At 40.9% G+C, this 17907-nt stretch overlaps 1 protein-coding gene across 12 annotated transcripts in view; it reads right to left on the bottom strand.

The window, feature by feature from the left end:
- Positions 1-17907, bottom strand: part of LOC119651794 (protein lap4) — a 460994-nt gene that overhangs the window by 239599 nt on the left and 203488 nt on the right. The gene's annotated exons all lie outside the window — the stretch shown is intronic.

Genomic DNA, 17907 nt, shown 5'->3' with positions numbered 1-17907 from the left:
CTAATTGATTCCGACAATTGATCGCAGATAATTTTTAAGACCCAGACAACGTTAGTCGAATTTATTTTATTTGTTTATATTTTGATACCTAAACTCTATTAAAGTTTCAGACTTTTATATGGGTTCACCAAAAAAGAGATTTGTTGAAAAGTTCCATTTTCAATCTCTAAGCACAAAGCGAGCACACATGAAAAAGTCACAGAGGAATTATGAAAATGAACAGAATTGTTTCAAGCTTCTTCCAATGTATGGTATTTGTAAATTCATTGGATAAATAATGTGTAATCGATATATTCTAGGGAAAACGAAATAGAAGACGAAGGAGCTAAGTAAAAGACATAACATCAGGACTAGAAATTGGGTAGCCTCACCTTATTCATCTCTTTACATAAAACGTGAATTTGATGGATTGTGGAGAGAACCTAATCTGAGGAAATTATTCCTAAGAAATTAATTTAATTAAAATTATATTATGAAACTTCTAGGGACCTAATATTAAACAAAACGATTTAATATTCAATTAATTAGGCATAACGTCTCCAGGATGGATTTGATGTTCCGTGTTTCAAGGAAAACAATGACGAAATGATACATCAATATTATCCGTATCAAAGCAAAAACTGTTCAATCTATTTAGATAATTTCCTTTGTATATGAAGACGTTTGATGGAAGGACCTAAAAGCCAACTAAGATTTACATGTTACACGCATCCCTAATCATGTGAACTTTCATAAAATTTGATTTGAATCTGTCGAAAACAAAGTACTTCCAGTACCAGCCCCAATAATCAATACGAAGATCGCAGAGGAAAGACATAATATGCGGCGAAAAGAGCGGTCTCTAACTACTTAAATCACGGCGCTAACAAGAAGGCGAGTGCTAAAAAGCCAAAAAAGTAGCAGAAAGCCGATAAGAATGAGAAACCGCTAAAAATGCTAGATGTGGCTAGAGAAATAAAACAGAAAAAGAGAACAAGTGAGAAAAATCTGTCTAAAAAGCGAAGAGAGAAACAGACATTGAAGAATGGAGGCAATGGTTATCTAACCAACGGAAAGACACAACGATGCCGAAATCTTACAAAATCTGAAGAATAAAATACTTCTAACTTTGGAGCAACAGAAAAAGTTAAACCTGAATTTGTGCGCTAACTACTATAGGCAACGATACACGCAGCTCCTTCGGTAGAATATTCATAGTCTTGGGCGTTTGACGTGAGTGCCCCCGTATGGCATAATTCCACAGTCCTCTTTGGACACGGATCGATTTGGAGACCACTGACTGGCACAACGATGCCAGTTTATACTGAGTGGAGGCTCAGCATTCATAATGGTGGATGCAACGTCTACCTAAACCCTCTACCGCAATTAAGGGGGAAGTTCCTTTAGAACCCGAAAAATTAGGGTTTTTTAAAAATTATTTTAAGAATATAAAGACAGGATATAACAAACGACTTTAATATATTTAGGGCGATGTTGAAAAATACGAAAAAGTTATTCAGTTTGATATACGTGCGTGTCACCGTAGAGGTCCTAATAGGCGTGCACACTCTCAGTCACAATTTTCATGTATGTATGATGGATTTGTGTCATCAAAGATCTTGGCAAAATTTGAAAATTAACTATGAAAGTCAGCTCTGCAAAACAATGTGAGATCTCTCACGTGTAGCTGACTCGGCAAAAGTACTTCAAGGCGGCACATCTTTCACAATTTTGAGAATTGGCTTTTGGAAGTTTAACACAATATTTTAAGGCGATATACCCCATCGATAAAAAAATAAAAAAAAAACTGAATTTATGAAGCACTTAAAGTTAAGGAATACCGGACCCGAGTTGCATGCTTGGACCCACAAGGAGTTCTCCCTGCGATGTGGGCATAACCACAATCATGAACACAAGTGACTCAACTGCAAATAACCAGGCCGATCGCATATTCTCCAGGAATCCTCCTGGAATGCACGCTCTTAGAAGACCATCCCGGTTTCCATAGTATCAGAGAACCTCCGATGAGGCTTCGTGATAAGAGCCAAGTCCCCTAAAAACTCGGGTTTGATCGTCCTCCTTAAGTAACTCTCATTATTACAAGAGAAAGCAATGTTGAGGGAAACCCCCAACGACCCTTGAAAAAATCAGCGATAAAGTTACAACGCTAAACGACAACTAACAGATGCGAGCACTAACAAAAGAAAAGCTAACCGCTCCTCAAGCAAAAAAATACGTCTCTGCCTGAAAGCGAAGAAAAGCTATCGAAATCTCGATATGGATCACCTAAGAATGAATTTCAAAGACTTAGACAGAAGTAAGCTATATTACCGCTACGACGGAATAGGTATAAGGATAATCAGTGTAGCAAAACATTAAAATGATATTATTATGTGGATGCTGAAAGCAAGACCACTGTCCAACATTTTGGGATAATGCGGACGAGCGTAACCAAAGTAAGTGAGTGTTCTTTAAGTTAATATGCGTAGAAGCAGAACTGCAGATGCGCTAATAGAGTAGCTTGTTACAGAAAAAGAAGTAGGTGTAATAATCAGGGAACAATACGACACTAGGCTAGCAGAACCTGATTTAAGGACGAAACTTGTACAACGGCAATTTGGTGCCCCGCCAACATCAGATTGACTCTAGCATAGAATGGAGCTGGAAATGCCTTTGCGTACGTTAAAAGATTAAAGACTTGCGCTTTTGGATACCCAGCAATATAGCATTAGAGAGTTTCAATATTTGATTCAACTCAAAACTAGGAGACAGAATTGACAGAGAAAGAAGCCAACACAGGTACCATTACAAGCTTCAGGAGATCAGGGTGCGTGGGCACCATGCCGGATACCATGCTAGTGTTGGGAGGCTCATATAGATAGCCCAAAGAATGAAAAGCCGTGAAAGATTTTACGCCAATAGCTAAAGTCCTGCAGAATGGAGTTACTAGCTCCTGAAATATTCCTTTCCCTTAAAGATACATGCAATTTTGGCCCATGAACAGCATAACTATGTTACTTAAATAAAATAAAAATTATGTAGGAGGAAAAGCTGCGTATAGTTATTATCAGCAGTGATAACCAGTATATGACTTACAGCCTCAACTCAGACAATCGCCGCGATCTACAAATAAAAAGACGGGGCACAAGAAAATGGAATGCTTCAAAGCTTGATGTGTATCCTTACTATCTAAAATATATAAAAAATCAGAGTTCATTCGAAATAAATGCCACCGCTAGGGACTCGTCATAGCGACAATGCAACGATTCGTTCGAGGTTGCAACGCGTGATGCAATGGCATATTGGACGTAGTTGGCAAGCTGCTTTAAGAAATGCTAAAGCCAGGACAAGTAAAAGCTATTCAAAATTCTGAAGGATTCTCTGAGAAGCAGCGCGGTTTCGAAACTCTTCGGGCAACCGAGAATGTAGTGACCATCTCAACGTAGAAACTGCTCCTAGAGATGTCACAAGTCCTACTTGCAATCCTCGACACCGTAATGCACTCAATAGCCTCAGAAGAGCTGGTATGACATGCGCACTAAAGCAGTCTTTTGAACTCCCAGGATATTTACAAACAAGTCAGACACCGCAAGATCGGCACTTCATCATGATTTTTTCTAGATTTTTCTGTTGGGTAGTTTCTGAGAATGGGTTCGGTGAAAAAAATGTTACATTCATCTTTTGCATTGACAATGTAATTGACAGTATGTATCGGGATGCAGTTCCCACCTTCCACTCAATTTCATGTCAATAGAGTTTCTGAGTGCGTGTAACAGACAGACCGACAATTGCAGCGCGGAATATTTTTTACATACTGAATGGTAAAAAAATAAATTTTAGTTTAGAAACAATTGGGATCAATGATTCATAATCTAATGGGGTATGTTAGTCAGCGACATGCAAACATAACATGCACCACGCTATCAAAGACCAGGTGTGTTCTATTAGGGCACTTCACAGCTAAAGAGGACACGAAAGCACGATAAGAAGGAATAGTGCCGATCAGTCAGCGGAAAGTGATGGTTGCTGTAGCAACACAAACGATGCTGAAAATATTTCTTCCCAAAAAGTTCTTTGATAAAGAAGGCTAAGGTGAAGAGAATATTTTTAAAATACGCAATAAACGGCCAACAGATCTCAATGAAAAGTTACAATCTCCACAACGAACAGCTAAAAATAAAAAAGGGAGAAACCAATGCCGGCATAACCCATGAAATGGGAGATGAAAGCTTATCTGTCGATCCAGAAAAGGTCACTAACTGCAACGAAAACTACCTGGACAAAAGTTGAAAGTAAAAAACGGCCTCAAAGGAGAGCCAGACCGGACGCCCTGATCATAACAAAAAACAGCGAGCCAACGAACGTGGAGTTCTTGCGCAAAGCCAAACCAGATACTCCCGTGACTGAACTGAGCGATAATGTCACGGGTATAAGACGTACACAAAAAGATCATCTGTTGCTGGAGCTTAAAGCGGATAGAGATGGAGGTGAAGATCTACGGAAAAAATTGAAGTGTCAGCCATCAAAATGAACAGGTGTTGATCAAGTGCAAGGATCTTAATGAAGTCACCACGAAGTGCGAGATTTATGAAACCATGAAGTCTCAATTAAGGCTACAATCAGTGAACGAAGCAGCAAAAACGCCGATTGCAATAGGCAAAATACGTATTGGATGGGTGGTGTGCAGAATACGAAAACAGAGCCAAATGCATAAATATTTCAAATGCTGACAGTTCGGCCACATAACGAAAGCTTGCATTAGCTCTCAAGATATCCAATCTGTGCCAGAAATACGGAAAACAAAGCAAAGAAATGGAAAACGGGAACAGGACCCACATTGCAAGAAACAGTAAATGCCCAGTGTTCAGAAACGTGTTAATAAATAAGGTGAAATTAAGTTTATGCAACTAAATCTGAATCACTGACGAGCGCCCCTAAAACTTACTTTCCCAGAGCGTTCTCGATAGCAATGTGGATTTAGTTATCGTGTCCGAACAATACGAAAATCTGCACAGCGAAATGTAGAAAACAGATAAAACGAGCAAGGCAGCGGAAGTCCAGGGCGGATTTACAGGTATAAAGATAGGAGGTACATATATCTATAGCAGTTAACAGTCTTCCGTAGCCTACACAATGACGAAATCTATGAAAGATACCATGACCGTCCGGTTGTGGATAAAATCCGGCTCAACAGGTTACGGTGGGCGGGTCACTTAATCCGTATGGATGAGGATGATCCAACCCGGAAAGTCATAAGGGCAATATCGATGGTAGAAAAAGAAGACGAGGCAGACCCTGCCTAAGATGGAGCGATGGTGTAGGTCAGGACGCCAGACAGCTTTTAGGGATATCGAATAGGTGGACCTCGGTGCAAAACCGGGATGTCTGGAGTTCCTTATTAAGACAGGCCTAGACCGGATACCGGTTATTGCGCCGTTGATGATGAGTTAACAGTCTCACATCAGAGGAATTCAATTCATTGCTAGAGAAACTATCTTTTAATGCAATCAGCTACAATCCCAAAGTAATAACGGCGAATTCAATGAATGGGCAGAAGAAAATGCAAGAGGACGAGTATTGCGAAAAGCCATTGTCACGCTTGAATGTGGTACTTGCGAACTCTGAGGGAGTCAGCACATATCGGATTGGAGAATTATAATCGGTTATAGATCTCACCTTCATCAGCGACACCCTTACCAAAGACTTTCAGTGGCATATCAGCGAGGGTACACACACAGTGATTATCAGGCTGTCATCTTCCAAACCACGTGTAGGAATTATATAGAACCATCAAACAGAATAAATGTTCAACAAGGTACTTCTGGAAGACACATCGGGAAACGCACAAAAAAAGTTTTACAGATCGTGTAAAAAATCCAGCGGCTTGCGATGTAATTATCGAAGAGCCAGAAGTGTTTGCCCGTTATAACTCATTTCAAAGGACTCAACAACAAAATAATGGACTGGAGGACCCGCTGTATGCGAAAACTCTGGAAAAAGCGTTGCCAGAATCCAACAGGCGAAGCCGTTGTGTAGCGGTAGCCTTAAGGAACAGGTCCGTTTGGATTATCGACGGTTTACACTATCCACGATAAACGGAGTTCTTTCCGATCAATGGAAGAGTCAAAGAATGGTTATGCTGCCCAAGCCCAACAATCAACCGGAAGTCCGATCATCATGTTGTCCAATTTGCCTCACAGATCCGATGGGAGAGATCCAAGAGAGCTTCATAGAATATGAGGATAGCCCAACACCTCTGAAGTTAAGTTTAGCATCATGTTGTTTGTGCCGACCATCAATACAGTTTGGTGAAATCCATATTAAAGCTTCGACATGCTATCCCTATATTGAATGTATTCTATGGATAGGAGTGTATTCAGAGGTCATTAGCTAAAAAACGAATCACTAAATATTGGACTCAACTAATCGAGACTTACTTATACGAAGAGACATTTCAGCGCAATACTAATTAGAAAGCTAACGGCTAAACTATCAGGGCAGGACTTCCATAAAGATCAGTGCTATATACTCTTCTGAGTAATGGATAATTTGTCTAAGGAATTCAAACCGCATACCTAAGAAGACAAGGGGCTTTTTATACCTTTTCCGGAAATCGGACTGACTTTTTCGGGTCTAAGATGAGGAAAATGGTTTAATACATTCGGGAAAAACCAAACACATTTGGGGAAAAGTGCGCCAAACTCAGTCAGCATTAAAAATGCTACATATAACACTCAGTACGTTTTGAGCCGAAAAATCAAAATGAATTCAGCACTATACCAAACACTGTAGCAAAACTTATTGCATCAGACCTACAGCGTAGATTTCCACTGCTCAATTTGTACGCTCCCGTTCAACATCACCCAATTAGTTCGGATCCACATCAGCTACGGTCCGTCCATGCAACCAGTAGACATCCCATAAGTGCTTGAGTATACTTTCAATGGAAACCCAATCGTCCAAGTGGGAGAGGTCCGACTATCACTCAATCAAATGCACGCAACCGACAGGTATTGAACTTCAAAAATAAGTTTTCTATTTTTCCTGTCTCCATCCATCATCGAGAAGGTATGCAAAGGTAAACATACATATAACATACCTGTTACGTACTCACATAACATTTTATCTATTTCCAGAAAGATTGCTATCTTTTTTGGCCCTACAGATAAGCGATTGGTGTGCTCTTATCGTTCACCTATATTTTTAGGGTTTTATTCAATTTGATTGTGATATGAACGGGTTGAATGCTTTGCAGGTTTCTTATACGAATATTTGGAATATTTCACGAATTATTCTAGTAAATAAATGGTAAGGTGTACATGTCAATAGGCAGATATGATTAAATTCTTGCGCGTTTGTTTACTTTATTGTTCATTTCAAGGTGCGTGTGTGGACATATCGGTAGGTCAATGTGATAGAATGGTATCAATTGGCTTCGGAAAGTGAGCTCAGTTATCAGATAATGGTTTTTACTTGTTGCAATAAGTAAAACTTCATTTTATTCGGATTTGGGCAGCAACGAGCTTTAGAAGCTTAACCTTGCATATTTGGGTCGGATGACTTAAAGTTCTGATTATTTAAATTCAGTTGAAGTTTACTTTGATTGCTAGGATTATTTACCAGGAATCCTTACTATTGCAATTTCATATGAATAAATCGCTGATTCAGCTACAAAAATCCATAAAAACATACATATGTATCTATAGTAGAAAAAGAAGGCATGACAGACCCTGCCTGAGATGAAGTGGTGGCGTATGTCAGGATGCCCAACAACTGCTGGGAATATCAACTTGGGGGGCTCCATGGAAAAACTAGGTTGCTTAGAGTTCTTTACTAAGGACAGGCCTAGACCGGACCACGATTGTTATTCTGCTGATGTCTCTCATGCATGCTTTATTTTCGGCAGATACTGCTTAAGGGAAAAACAACACTAGGCTCAAGAGTTGGCTTTGGGATGAATAACACAACTATCGATTGCTCCTTGCTGAGATCATTCTTATCATTCGCCGAGAATGTTTTTAGCAAATGGCTTGATCCGACGCTGGATGATTTTGTAAGATCTGCACAGATTTCGAAATTTAAGATAATTAACTTAGAAATGGAGGTAATCATAGTCCCAAGGAATCAAGACAGAATGAGTCCATTATATTACTCTCAAATGTATTTATTCAGGCGGTTTATTGCCTCTGCCGCGCTTGCAGACTTTTGCGAACCTAAAGTCGTCTCCTTATGGCAGGGAAGGTGCAGATTTTACTTTGAAGACCATACCAAGCTATCTTTTTATCTCAAATCTGAGAAAGCCAGGCCAGCCAAATAACTACTGACATTTTTCTATTATTGATTTCGCATGTAGCTGACCTTCGTTTTTGTTCACGCACTTTATGAGAGATACTCCTTGTTTCCACCAACTATTTCCCTGAGGATGAATTGCCGTTTGTGTGTAGGGAGTTTGAGACAATTAAATTAAAAATAACAACAATCGGTGCTAAGAACTATTGTTTTAGGATTCCGGCAAGTTTTTTTTAAAAACCACTGCAAAAATCGAAACATGGTTCTTTAAACGAAAAAATAATTGCCAGTTTTATAGCTTTGCCTAATAACTTTCCAAGAAAAAGTCGGGCAATTTGCAATGCCCTCTGTAATCGAAAAGGGCCACCTGGTATAGTCGAACTCAAACAAGAGAACAGAGCTATCCCAATAACCGAAAAAGGTGGCGTAATTGACCGTGAAAATGTGCCCACAAATACTTTATTTCCCCTGCCATGTCCAGTAGATCACGAGAGTTAAAATCGAAATGGACACGAAGCTGAAGGAGAAAATATAAAAAAAATACCTATTCAAAGGCGCGTATGGAACCGTTAAACTCAAGAATTCAGTGCCGCGATTGAGAGGGAAGATCCACGACGGATCATATCTTCAATTGATGACTACCAAGTACATCATCATCATCATCATTCTATCAGGGTGTCATCATGGAGATAAAGATAGAACTGAGGTTTAAGAAGGCACGTATAGCCTGCCGCGCCTACGAAAGGACGTTTATAAGGAAATGGAGTCCTCGGCCAAGGATAATTCTCTGAATGTATGCGATCCTATTGTGCGGTGGCCGGTGCTTAGTAAGAACTACAATAGAGCTAAGCTTAATGACGCCTTGCAATCCTGCCCGGCAGATGACACCGTATACTTCGCCGACGGATGAAAGATGGCCTATGCGGGTGTTTTCTCGAACACAATGCAGCCGAGTCGTATAATCTTCCTGAATCCACGGGGCTCCGCGATTCACAGTTCGTCAGTAGGTACAGTCGGCTCCCCGCTGGTGATTTTGAAGATCGACCGAAATAGAGACAACTTCAAACGCTAAATCATAATAAATTTGCCGGCACCACTTAGCCCAAGTCTACTATCAAGAGAAGTGATGAATCCGGTCGGGATAAGCCGACCCCACTAGCAAACGGAACAAAAGTGAAACGCAAAGAAGATCTCATCCTTACTTGTAAAGTCCTCCTCACATTTCTTTATAGTCTGATTTGAAGTTTAAAGCGTTACAAATAACTACTTACACCAGCCTCTGGTTCAGAGCTATAGAGTAGTTTCAAAGTTTTTGTTTGCTCCGATAAAAATGGATGTCTCGTCGGGTTAAGGAAGAATAGTTTAGAGAAACTTTATATCACTTACGAAAAAGTTAGTGAAACCAACTCATATTAGGAATAACGACAAGATAGCCCTGGGCATGGACCCATTTCAGACACAGTTTACTTCGGGGACAACAAACAGAGCCGTATTCGCGCGGTACAGAGTTATTTGCTTATACTGAGAGCATATCATACCAGCATACCAGCGAATGCAAAGTCTTTCTTACGCCTCAACCGCAATTAAGAGATGCGGACCAGCGTATTTCCACAAAAAAAAAACACAGGAAGTTCCGCCCGCGATAAGATCATAACTACAGACAGACAGACAAGCCACCCATAATGGGGTCAATTGGAAATAATGAAACCAAAACCATATCGAAGGATTATCATCAAGAATATGATTTTGGAGAATCATCGCGGTTTCCACTTTACCACATAGCCTCCGGAGAAGCTCTGTAGTCAAAGCCACTACAAAGAGGTCTCCTACCCGAGTATCTGTGGACGGCATCCTCCAACGGCCACTACGAGGTCAGAGAACAACTCCAAAAATCATCCAATTTTAACGGTCAAAACTAAAGCACCCACATCATTGCTAGTTGCGTCGGGTCCTTGATATTTTGGTCCCTCTCAGAGCGGATACATTGAAACTTGTATCAGATTGAAGATCAATATGATGGCGTGAACTACAAATGTGCGTTCCAAAAGTACCGGGATTAATTTTTTGTTAGCGAGATAAGGACGCACAGAGGGGGAGGGGGTTCAGCCAAGTGAGAAAAAAGATCCACAGTATACTCCAAACCACTAAAGCGAACAAACCAGAGAATCGCGTCGAGAACATTCAATAGTAAAGACAAAGCCTGTGACAATGTGAAATGGGTGAACGTTTGGAAAAAGAACCAAACTGTTTAGACAGAGTGATTACTAGCAACGTGACGTGTCGTTTCGAGTATGACCTGGAAATAAACTATCAAAGTTCCGATCAATCTAAAAAACCCAAAAGGGGTCGCATGAGCAGGCCACGGGTCTAAAGCATGTCCACTGCCTTTTTTAATGCGGAGGGAGTGGTTCAGAAGGAATTTGTACCTGCCGCACAGTTTTACGCGAGAATATTTCTTCCTTTGAATAATCAGAACCACCGAACTCGCCCAGAGACTTCCGACGATTGGCATCTCCTTCAAAACAAGACAAATTTTTGAACAAAAACAAGCTTGCAACGAGGGTACACTCTCCCTACAGTCTTGATGTGGGTCACTCTGACTTTTTCTTGGTGTTCCAAATAAAGAGAGACATGAAAGGACGGCGTTAACAGCAGCGTGGTTGAAGTTCAGGCAGCTTCGACACGAATCCTGGAGAGCATTCCGATGCCGATTTTCACGAGGCCCATCAGGCTTGAAAAACTCGCTAGAAGCGTTATGTTGACGCACAAGAATGCTACTTTGAAAAATATTATTTTACTATAACAAAACTTAATAAAGAACTAATTACTCATACGTTGCCGGTTAATTGAAATTCAACTGACTTTACGGCAAGCTTTGTGCTTGATCGTGTTTCCCCACATGTCCGAGAAGTCTCTACAGAACTGCATTAGATTTTTCGTAGAAAGCCTCCTTATTCCCTGCATCGAAAGTCCCCGCTGGTGGTTAACACTGTACTATTGAACTGTTTCTCATTCTGGACCGGAATCTCGCAGTTAGTATTCTGCTCGGAACCGATTTGCGGTTACCGTAAGCATTAATCCAACACCAAATTCACACTTAATGCCCGTAAACTCTCAAGAGGACAAAAGCACAGTACCACAAGATAGTGAAGATCGCTTTCCAGAGTCTCACTATTTAACTTCACGTAAGCACAGAATGTTTAGCTTAATAATAATAATAATAATCGTTGGCGCAACAATCCATGTTGGATCAGGGCCTTGAAGTGTGTTAGAGCACTTCATTCAAGACCGTAACGGTACACTAGGAGGCAATGTGGTCAGCATTCCGCTCGGCCGAGATTATTACCCTGATTTGACTCAGGTACTCATTCACAGCTGAGTCGACTGGTGTCCGACGTCAAATCACGATACAAATTCCACTGCCACCAGTGAGATTTGAACCCCGACCTTCCGTACGACAGCCTTGCGCTCTAACCACTCAGCTATCCGGACACAATGTTTAGCTTGTAACGCCAAAACTCACGTTCAAGCTGGTTCCATCGATACCATTATCGAAGGGCGTACGTATAGTCCAAAAACCAGCTCATGTCCTGATATGATAGTCAAGGCTTGTTGTCGGTATATCTAACCTTATCCGAGGCGTAGATAACGTTGTCATAGCATTTAAAAATTCAAAATTTACATGTTATTAGCCCACAGATTTCTGTCCTTTTTAGTCGCCTTTCACAACAAGCAGGCAATAGTATGAGAGAATCCTTAATCACTATCCCAGTGGGGTAAAGATGCAATAAATTAATAATAAATATTATTGAACCACCCAATCCATGAAACACCTACATACACAGCCATTCAGACTATAGTGACTCGTCCCTCCTCCTTTCTCAAACCGGCTTGGGACCATCTTTAGCGGAGTGCTGTGGATAATTCATTTTCTATCTCCTTCGTTCATTAATTTAGCCTAATTGTTCCCTCCACGACCGACAAATATTTCTATGACTGACTGCTATTATTACATGTACAACTGACGTGTCTACAAATAAGACGTTTTGATATCAGCAGCCCCCCGTCCCTCTTCATCTGAAGCTACATTTCGGTACACAATACCCAACAATTTAGAATGGTGGACTATCGCAACCAGGAGTTTTGCATACTATACGGCATTGTTGATTATAAAAGAAATAGTGGAATTCTTCGCAGCTCAAAATATTTTTGAGTAAAGCTGTAGCCAGACGCAGTGCCGAAGGCTCAAAATAGCACACAAGAGCCACTGAATATAGAAATTAATCTATGTGAACCCTCTGTTACGCCTAATGATACCCGGATTACATTGTAGATTCAGGATCATAGAATCTCCTGTAGCTATTTTTCCAAAGATGCGTACGGAGGTACCGAAAATCCATTTATGAAATTTTATCATCCGTGAGGGATAAGCAATGTAGACCAGATTTTTATGTAAACCTCATTCCCATGCACCTAATGCCAAAACAAGCATTCAACCATAAAATCTTGGTCCAAATTAAAGGAGCGTAGAAGGATTAAATTCAATGCACGTCAAGAACTATCCTATCCAAGATATAATTAAACCAAAGGCTATTCCGAATAGGAGAAAGTCTACCTGATCAAACATTGATGAGTAAATCGGAACGAAAACTGGAACGGGAAGGGTTGAGAGCATCTAATTGGTATGGATAGTATGCTCGTAGGCTACAGGAATCGATAGAACTCCTTGATTTAATTTTAGTAAGTCGGAAATATCTGCATTAATTGCATTCCGATTAGTCACTATAATTATTTAAGTGTGTAGATATACATTTCTTTAAATCTAAAATATTATCTAAACCCACATAAGTTCATCCTCTTTCGAGATTACATATGAAAAATCGGACAGGCACCGTAACTGATCCCTGTTTTCGTTGTAAATTGTTTTTCTTTAATTGCAGGTCCTTAACCAGTTTTTGCTTGCGTGTGGATAGCGCCCAACTAGGAATTCTTACTAAGCCCTGGACAAGAATGGAACGCAGTTCATCGCAAAAATTGCGACCAGGAAAACTAGAAAAGAAAGTAGTTAGTTCTTCACGAGGTGTTAGGTTGTTGCACAGGAGATAGCCGATTTGGCAATCAAGTGAAGTTAGTTGCGATTTTGCTGTATCAAACCACCACCAGTTGGCGCTGTTGGTATCAGATAATGAAGTATAAATACTCCTACATTTAATGAAGGAGTCATTTCAATTTTGAAAATCGTTATGATAACAGTAAATAGAAAGGAAACAAGTCGGGACACCGGAAGCTAGACGCTTCAGGTATGAAAGGTTTTGTGTATTTCTTTTATAAGGATATTTGAGTATGCATTTGTCCCATTAGCATGTAGCACGTAAAATATGCATATATTATGTGAAAATAGCCACTTTCAAGTCAAGCGACGACGGCTTTACGGTTTCTTACCAGGGCAGAGGCAAATCGTCAGACGCTGCCTCACCTCTGCCCTGGGAGCAGCGTGACCGTAGCGGCCCGCAAATGTTGAATGCTCCTTTATATAATTCGTAGAACACGACATGCCTACGAATTATATTGAGCGCAAATCCGCCTTATTGACCAGAGCTTGGCCAGAGCTGAAATATTCGTTTTGAGAATGAAGGGGGTCCTAAGTCCGCATCAACTTGATGCAGGACCGGACCAATTGGGGAGCAACTTACTCCCTCTTTTCTGGTCCACGGACCCCTCGCTTAGGGCTTGCACCCAAACTTTTAAAAAAAGTCAAGCAACGACGGCTTTACGGTTTCTCATTCTCATTCTCAAAACGAACACTTTCAAGTGATATTGACATTCATCGTCTTGAATTTGCAGAGGAGCGACAGCTTTGACCTAGTATAACTTTGTTAGTAATAGTGCGATTTTCACCAAATTTGGTAAGACCATGCTCTATACTGTAGCCTATATTGCTGCAAATTTCGTGATTCTAGGGTGAACTTAAGGGGGTTTTCCTGTCAATTACTAAAAATTATAGTAATATACTATTATTAACTTTATTTGAACAGGTATCGATATGGAGGGTATTTCGGAGCCTAGGCACCATATAGTAGCAGCCCCCTGATTTTTTTCAGATTTTTCGGTTTGGTAGTTCCTGAGAATGGGTTCGTTAAAAAAATGACCACGTTCAACCCCCCGCACTCCCCACCTTTTCCACGAAAGTCAAAACTAAGGCCGACTTCAAAAAATACTAACCGAGACCTTTAATTTGATACCACACATGACTATATTTGATGGAAAAAAAATGTACACCCCCCCTTTTGCATGTATGGGGACCCCCCCCCCCTTAAATTCGTCGTAAAAGGATGTAACTCACTATATGCGTGAGCGTTCACAGTTCCCACCTTTCTACCAAATTTTGGTATCAATCGCTGTAACCGTCTCCGAGAAAAATGCGTGTGACGGACAGACAGACAGACAGTAAACCGATTTTAATAAGGTTTTGTGTAAACACAAAAGGCTAGAGAGAAGTAGATTCTTCATTAATGCAATTTTAATATTTCATTCGAATATCAATTATTCTCGTTAATTATGAGGTCAGCATTTTATTTGCATGGCTTAGGATGCAGTAAATTCGCAAGGAATTGATAACTTTGAACTGCTATAACTTTGACACTAATATGATGTGGCATGTGTATGCATGAGACAGTTCTCTATGTCGGTGCAATTTAGTACCGCCACAATGAACTTAAGGGGGGTTTTTCAGTCAATTTCTAAAAGTTGGTAATATACTATTAATAATAATAATAATAATCGTTGGCGCAACAATCCATATTGAATCAGGGCCTTGAAGTGTGTTAGAGCACTTCATTCAAGCCCGTAACGGTGCAATACAGTATACTGTAGGAGGCAATGTGGTCAGCATTGCGCTCGCCCGAGATTATTACCCTAATTTGACTCAGGTACTCATTTGCAGCTGAGTCGACTAGTATCCGACGTTAAATCACCATACAAATCCCACTGCCACCAGTGAGATTTAAACCGCGACCTTCCGCGATAGCCTTGTGCTTTAACCACTCAGCTATCCGGACACACACACACAATTAACTATTAGTAAGTTTATTTGAGCAGATATCGGACATATTTTCAGGCCTAGATTTCATCTAAGCGCGCTTTGCTGATTTTTTTTTCGGATTTTTGGGTTGGGTAGCTTCCGAAAATGGGTCCTGTCTCACTTTAAGTGCGTACATTTTGACTCCTTACTCGCGTACTTTGCAATTCACGCTAAAACTGTCAGTTTCGGAAAGTACTAATCGAAACCTTTCATTTGATACCCTACACGACTATATCCGGTGAAATTTTTTTTTAAATCCCTCCTTTCCATGTATGGGGAGCCCCCTTTAAACTCCACCTAAATTTATGTCACTCGCTGTATACTTGGGGTTTCATAGTTCCCATCTACGCACCAAATTTCGTTCGGATCGGTTTGGCCGTTTTGGAGAGAAGTGCGTTTGTCAGACAGACCGTGAATCGATTTTAATAAGGTTTTGTTTTACATAAAACCTTAAAAATAAAAGTATGTGTGTAAAGTGCAACCTCTTTCGAGGTTACATATCAACTGTTTTTGTTTTAAATTGTGCTTTCTTTTCTAATTTCAGGTTCTTAACCAGTTTTTGCCTGCGTGTGGATAGCGACAAACTAGGAATTCTTACTAAGGCCTAGATAAGAATGGAACGCAGTTCTTCGCAAGAGTTGCGACCAGGAAACCTAGAAAAGAAAGTAGTTAGTTCTTCACGAGGTACTTCCAATTTCGAAATTTATAAATATCAAAATGTTATTTCTTTGATCATTTATCATCATCAATGGCGCAACAACCGGTATTCGGTCTAGGCCTGCCTTAGTAAGGAACTCCAGACATCCCTGTTTTGCGCCGAGGTCCACCAATTCAATATCCCGAAAAGCTGTCTGACGTCCAGGCCTATGCCATCGCTCCATCTCAGGCGCGTTCTCCTTTTCCACCATAGATTCTGCCGTTATAGATTTTCATGTCAGAATTATCCTCACCGATACGGATTAAGTGACCCGCCCACCGGAACCTATCTAGCCAACCTGACGGTTGTGGTATCGCTCATAGATTTCGTCGTTATCTAGGTACGGAATCATCCATCCTCATGTAGGTGGCCAAAAGTACTTCAGAGGATTCTTCTCTCGAACGCAGCCAAGAGTTCGCAATTTTTCTTACTAAGAACCCAAATCTCCAAGGAATACATGAGGACTGGAAAGATCGTTATCTATCTTATACAATAAGAGCTTTGACCCTATTTTCGAATGGAACCGTTTTTGTAAGCTTTATTGGCTGTCAATAATCGTGCGTGGATTCGTAGCTGTTTATCGGTTGCAATTTTCGATCCTAGCTAGGAGAAATTATTAACGGTTTCAAAGTTTTAACCTCTTATCTTTGTTGTTCTCAATTGGCCAGTACTATTTGATGTCGCTTCTTTGGTTTTTGGTACTGACGTTGCCACCATGTGCTTCGTCCTGTAGGCATTAATGTGCAGCCCAAGATCTCGGACCACCTGCTCGATCTGGATGAAGGTAGACTGCACATCTCGGGTTGCTTTTCCCATAATGTAAACATCGTTAGCATAGACCAGTAGTTGGACTTGAAAATGATGATGCCTCCGCATTAACATCAGTGATCCTGCTGCTTTTATCTGGCCTCGCACATTGATCAGGATCAGCCTAGTCAGATTTATCAATTTAATCGGGATACCGAATTCTCTCATGACCGTTTACAGTTTTACCCTGGCTATGCTATCACAGGCGGCCTTGCAGTCGACAAAAAAATTATGCAACTGATGGCCATATTCCAACAGCTTTTCCATCGCTTGCCACAGTGAGAAAATCTGTTCTGTGTGTGACCTCTTCGGTATGGGCTGATAATATTCTAGGCATATGGGGCTATCCGGCCTAGCAGAATAACGGAGAATATCTTTCTTTGGTACTCAGCAACCTCTATAATTCCTACACTACGTGATATATCCCATTTTATGGATAGCACAGACAATGCATCGTTACCAGTCGTCAGACATTGATTCGTAGTTCCACACCTTGAGCATCAATTGATGAACCGCTTGGTGTAATTGGTCGCCCTCATATTTAACCAATTCAGCTCTAATTCCATTAGTCTCTTGCGACTTATGACTTTTAAGGCGATGAATTACACGGACTGTTTCTTCCATGCTCGATGATGACAACATTTGTCCGCCGTCTTCAATTGGCGGGATCTCTAACCCGCCGACTATTTTGGTTGTTCAGCAGTTCAACCCATCGCTCCAGTGTGCCAACACGGTCGAAAATAAAATGCCCCCTCTTTGTCTCGGCAGGATGAGCGTCGAGCTTTATAAGGCTTCATCTTGCTGACTTGTTGGTCAAACTTCCGCACCTAGTACCGTCGCTCCCTGTACTTCGCGAGTTCACAGACTTGTTCGTTCTCCCAGGGTTCCCTTTTCTGTCTGTGAAGGTGCTCCACTCGACGGGGCTCGTGATAGTTCTCTGAGAGTGCAGCACTGCCCAGTATGTGACATTCTTCCGATCCATTGCTAGCTTACATTCATCGTTGAACTAGTCGCTCCGACCTCTTTGCAACTGGGGTCAAGTTTGTTGTGGCCG

This window comes from Hermetia illucens, chromosome 3 (assembly GCF_905115235.1).
Source record: "Hermetia illucens chromosome 3, iHerIll2.2.curated.20191125, whole genome shotgun sequence".
Classification (NCBI taxonomy): Eukaryota; Metazoa; Arthropoda; class Insecta; order Diptera; family Stratiomyidae; genus Hermetia; species Hermetia illucens.
This window is presented reverse-complemented; position numbering and strand designations above follow the sequence as displayed.